We start from the raw sequence: 6,002 nt of genomic DNA on the forward strand, positions 1-6,002 counted from the left end.
TTCATGCAGATTACATTAAGCTTTGCTTTTATAATATATCTTCCTCCCCACCTTAACACAATGCTTGTATCTGTCTGGCAGCTTGGCACAGACTCAGAATAACTTCTAAAATCCTGCACTTACAGCAGCTTTAGAATGATACTGGTTTAACCTGGAGATCCCTTGCTGATTTGGTAACAGTCTTAGGCTTTTAGCATCTAATTGGGAAACAGTTAAGAACACACAGAGAGACGCCTTTATGCACATGTGCACACACTCCAGTGGGCGCTTGAGTAATTTGAGCCCCGTTGAATTGCTCTACAGACGATTCTCACAACTGTTTCTCCAAATCTTTAGCTCACATGATTGATCTTAGTCCAGATCTAGGCTGATATTTACTGATATCTTCTGGGGTGATGTAATGTACTTTTGCATGCTTTTGCACGTGGGGGGGTGGGGTGAGGTGGGAAAGGCAGTTGATCTTCTTGCTCTCTTTGCTGTCCTTCAGAGTTGGCTCAGCCAGCATTCAGAGAATTTTACGATTGTGTCTCTGAGGGGCCAATCTAGACAAGGAAGCAGGATCCAACTTCAGGTGTTGTGTTGTTGTAAGAAAGTCCACCCGCCCTTTCTCTCCACATGGCTGGCATCTTTTGCAGGGATCAGTGACTCCTCTACTCTGCCCCAGATGACACTCTTGTCCAGTTAGGGGTTCTAGTACGTAGATCATATGGGGACACCTGCCTCTTTGAGTCGCATCAAAGGTTCTAGCCTGCCAGCGGTGTGTGCATCATAACCCAATGTGTTATAACTGCAAACAGCGGTATCTCAATGCAAGAAGGTGCCAGGTGATCCGGAGCTGGTTGACAAACTTCTGCTTAGGCCCAGGTAAAAGTTCCTTGATTGTTTAAATATAATTAATGAGTAGTCAAGATTAAACATTTACTCATTTCCACACCTTTTCATGACATCACGTTCGTTATGACACTGGAAATTTAGTGTAAATGAGGGAGGCGGTGTCAACGGCAAATGAGTGCCCTTGTCCTAACAACCTTTTGCCTGCAGACCAAAAAAGCAGCTTCAAGCATCTCTTAATCATGCTAACTTAAACATTTGGCCAACCAAAGTTACTAGGTCAAGTCCAAATATGGCGTATGTTCCCTATATAGTTCATGGCGGTATGCTTAGCTAGATGGTCTATCAAACTAAACTAATATATTCCTGAATTTTGACAGGCACAGCAGCATAATCCAACAATAATGCCAGAGCCTATAAACCCTGAGTCACGTGAGCATTCCCCTGAAGTCAAGTGCACTGTTTGCTTGAGGAAGGTGTACTTGAGTAAGAAAAGCTTTTAGAATCAGGACCTATGTCCAAGTAATTCTCCTACTCCAGGACCATTCCTTCCACTGTGAGTTTTGCTGAGAAGCAATACTTGTTTGCCGTATCATAGTTGGTTTGTGGGTCGTCAAATACTGGCTGAAACACATGCAACTAGATGATTTTAATTCATTATCTGAGGCTTTCTTCACTGAGGAATAACTGACACCTTGTTATTACATTAAATGTGGAACAGTCCTTTGTTCTGTGCGTATCCCAATTTTAAACTGACTCTTCCAAGTGGGTGAGGAATTTCCAAGTGCTTCAGAGCTGTACAAGGCTTACAAATAACTACAGCTGATCAAATAGTGGACAAACTTGGAAAAGTTCAATCAATTTTAAAGGAAATTTCAATTCAATCATAGTCAATTTAGGTTTATTTTCTACTAATGTTCAGACTTTACTAGTGCAACTACAAAAAGTGAATGTTTCACCTGTCTATTCAAATGAACTTGAATACATTTGAATGTAGTATACATTTGAATGTATATTACAGCCCTCCACTATTGTGCTGAAAAATTTACCCGCCCCCATACAAAATCCACTCACCCATCCTTCACCATGATGATTGACAGTAATAAAAAATGAATGAGATTTTATTTGCCAGTCCAAAAAAAAAGTACTCTTCCTAGAGAGTAGAACTTTGTAATTTTCATTGTAAAATAAGTGCCTTGCATTTCATATTAACCAACAGAGTATGAATGGCCAATCTTGTATCAAATACACAATCTGTCATGTGTGCTTGGCTAGTTCAATCAGGAAACAGAAATGAAACCACCTGATTAATATGACCAATCAGCAAAGGGAAAATTACAAATTGCATATTTAATTGTAGAGAAAAATTCACAATATTTGCAAGCTGAGGTCTGCAGACCATTGCGTTCCTTAAAAATTTCTTCTCAAACAACAATCCGCTCCCCCATGCTCCCTGGAAGTTGTTTGTGTGCCTTTTATTTATTTATTCCCATCTTCCATTTCTTTGTCCCATTTTCTCTCCATCTATGTCTGACCCATATCTCCACAACATTTTCTAGACTGTGCTCCTTTTAAGACTATCTGTTGTTGTGGTATGGATGCAAGTAATTATAATTATGAATAGGGCAATCTGAAAGCTAGTTCAGTTCAAGTATGTGTTGCACTGGCAATTTGATTTATTTATTAGGGATCTGGAAGGTTCTAGCTGACCTGTAATTGTACTTACCCCCCTCTTCTACTAAGAATCTTTGTAGTTTTTAATTATTCCATTTAAACTGACCTTTACCTTGGAAGGTAAAATATTTACACATTGCTGGTGAAATCTTTGTATGTTTCAAAAATTCCTGGTCATAGTGACCGGAGCTAAGAGGACACATTACACATGCAATGCAATTTTGCCAAAAGTAAGTTTTTTGTTGTTGTTGTTGTTTTAAATACAGAAAAACAAAATGTTTTGTGTATATGTAATGTGCGCACATGCAGACACGGATGTACACCCTTTGGAGTAGCATAGATTATCTGTGTATCTATTATAATGTTCCCAACTCTTGTAATTTTGTGATGAGTCTTAGATAGCTAGTACTTTTCCTAAAACTCCAACTGCCAGAGGTGGTTATTACCTAGGAATCGCAGCTTCATTTTAAATAAAGTAATGTCTAGCCCTCGTGTTGCTGAGAAAAGCTGGCAAATGTGAACTCTAGATACTCCAACCCAAGAGGGCAAAGGAAAATAACTTTCTTTTAAAATCTCATGATCTGGGGGGGGGGGGAGGCTGACTCATGAATTTTGAAAGCTTGAGCTTGGCAATGCTTCTATTTTTGTTCTGATTTTGGCTCCCATATGCTCCAGCTATATGGAATGCCCATGCTTCTGAAAATCAGCCCCCAAGGTCTTATTAGTCCACATGTGTGTGTAAATACTAGTATTTCATTGGTGACACTATTATGTTGCTTTCTTCCTAAGTCTCTAGTTGCAGGTGTTTGTATTTCTGAAAATATTTCTTGGTGTGTCAAGATTTCTCAGCCTGACAGTGAATGTTGTGGAAAATTCTGGTGAAATTCTAGTTGGTTCATTTTTTAAAATCCAGACACATTTTTTTACACTTGGCCAGCTCAAAAATATTTTTTTAAAAAACTTGCCTGAGAATTTTTCTTTACTGAGGACAGGTGCCTGTGACATGACTGAATAAAGTTGGCTTAGAAATAATGAAGTTAAAAGAATTAGAAAGTCTCTGGATGTTCATAGAAATTACAGGCTAGCTTGTGGCATTTAGCCACAGCCTGTAGTAAAGGGCAGTGTGGAGGCACACGACTTCAAGGAGAACACAGGAGGTATTCTTCCTCAAAATTCAAGCTCCATGGGTGGAGTAAGTTTTGTAATTCTTCTTCTAAGGGGTGCAGCATCCTCTCCTCACACCAGAATGGGCAGCTGGCTCCTTGCCCTCTTTCTGGAATGCTGCTTTCACATAGGAGCAGCTTGATAGCAGGCCCTGTTCTCCCCCAAAGGGCTGTGATTCTGGCCACACCTTACACCGGCTGAGCAAAGGGAGAGACTTTTTACTCTGTCACCTCACTGTGAGGCAATGTAAGGGCTGGCCATAGATGAGCTCTATATGTTTTCACTCATTGTTTAACAAAGCAGTGAGTTTGCAGAGCTCCACGTACATGCATGAAAACTTGGATAACTGGAGTTCTGAACACTGAAATACTATGTAAACAGATTACAACAACTCCGTATGATTGGTCTGTACTGTCTGATATTAACTACTTGGGATCTTCCCTCCTGGCAAGTTTACCCCATCAGCCAACCCCCTTTCATATCTGATCACCAGACTGCATATTGATTTTAAAATTCTTTCATCTGGGGCTTTGTCCCTGGTTGTAGACCTGGAGTGGAGGCCCATGGATTTGCGTGAAGGTAGGATGTAATCTGCTGGGGCAAGAGCCCTTTTATGTCCAAAACAACGAGGAGTCCCTGTGGCACCTTAGAGACTAACAAATTTATTTGGGCATCCACAAGGTCTCCTTGTTGTTCTAGCTGATACAGACTAACACGGCTACCATTCTGAAACCTATCACCATATTATGGCCAAAGTGGATCCAGTCACCAACCCTTCAATCTGTTCTAGAAAACCATTGGCCAGCTCTGTGTGTCCCATTGTGCCATGATTGGCAGGACCTATTTTCTCTTAATGTTGCTTGGCAAAAGCACTTTAGACTTAATGGCTGAAAATAATTTTAAATGCTAAGGCAGCCACCTTAGGTTAACTGAGAGACCACCTTGAGAGACAGGGAAAATTTAATATTGCTAAAGACAAGGACAATGTGTTTATTAATCTCACCAGAAAGGAACAAACCAATCTTGTATTCCAGCTGCAGACTTCCAGAGGGGGGCTTCTTGTGGTTGGTGATATCATGGACAAATCAAATGCACTGAGAAAAAAAAAAGTACAGAAAAGGAGATAGTCTTAGTAAATATTATATAATTCTGAATACCAAGTAAAGCTGTGTACCTCAGATAAAAGTGGAGGCCAAGGTCATGCCCAAAAATGTGCAATTACATATGTTGTCATTCGGCTGTTGAAGTAAAATCTTGGGATTAAGGCAAGGACAATTCTCAGCTCTGTCATAGATTTCAGGTATGACTATGGCAAATTGCTTCATTTCTCTGAATAAAATGCTGGGCCCCATTGAAGTCGATGGGATTTTTGCCATTGACTTCAATGGAACCAGGATTTCATGCTCAGTGTTTAATTTTCCCATCTGTAAAATGGGGATTTGATAATACTACCTACTTTCCAGATATCGTCTGTTTTAACTATTAGATTGTAAATTCTCCTGGGTAGGGACTGAGTCGTCATACGTATTTGTACCGTCTCTAACACAATGAGCATCTAAGTACTAACAAAGCAAATAATATGTTTTAAAGTTGTACCTCAACTGCCATATTTGCATAGCCATTATAATTTAAAAATGAACTATGTTAATGTGGGGAAATGCCCATCACTGTAATCTATAAATTATCTGGTACCCTAATTCTATCCCTTTCACGCATAAATCTAGAACCTACTTTAACAGAATAAAAACCTCAAAAATTCATGTGACGCAGCAGCATAGAGAATAATCGAGGAACTGGGCTTTTAACTAAAATTAAAACTATCTTAACTAAAATATAACATAGTTATATTATTTTAACATTTGGTAAATCAAGAAATAAGAGAAAGACAGTTGTCACACTTAATACTGCTTGCTCACTGAGTCATTATCAGTTAGATAACATTGTGTATCATATGCCAGGTCAGAATAACCAGGGCAAAGTCATTCTAATCTGTGGTAGAATCAATTACAGGCAAGCAGCCATGAACAAATCTAGCAAATAAAGTAACATATTATATGTATTTTTAATTTGTTTTAAAGAACTTTAGGAAAAGCAAGAGATACTCTTAAGCAGTCTGTCAACGATTTAAATAATATGATTTCAATGAGCCTGGCATGGTCTGTCCAGGATTCCTCCCATTCAAAAGTCAATATGGTTGCAAAAAGAAAAGTGTTTGCATAAACTGATAACAAATTGAAAAATCAGCAAAATACAGCCTAGCAGTGGCCATGTGCTAGTGATGGTTTTTCTATAAAAGCTTCATGACGCCTGAGGAGGTCTTCATTTACTTTCAT

This window comes from Dermochelys coriacea, chromosome 8, assembly GCF_009764565.3.
Source record: "Dermochelys coriacea isolate rDerCor1 chromosome 8, rDerCor1.pri.v4, whole genome shotgun sequence".
Taxonomy (NCBI): domain Eukaryota; kingdom Metazoa; phylum Chordata; order Testudines; family Dermochelyidae; genus Dermochelys; species Dermochelys coriacea.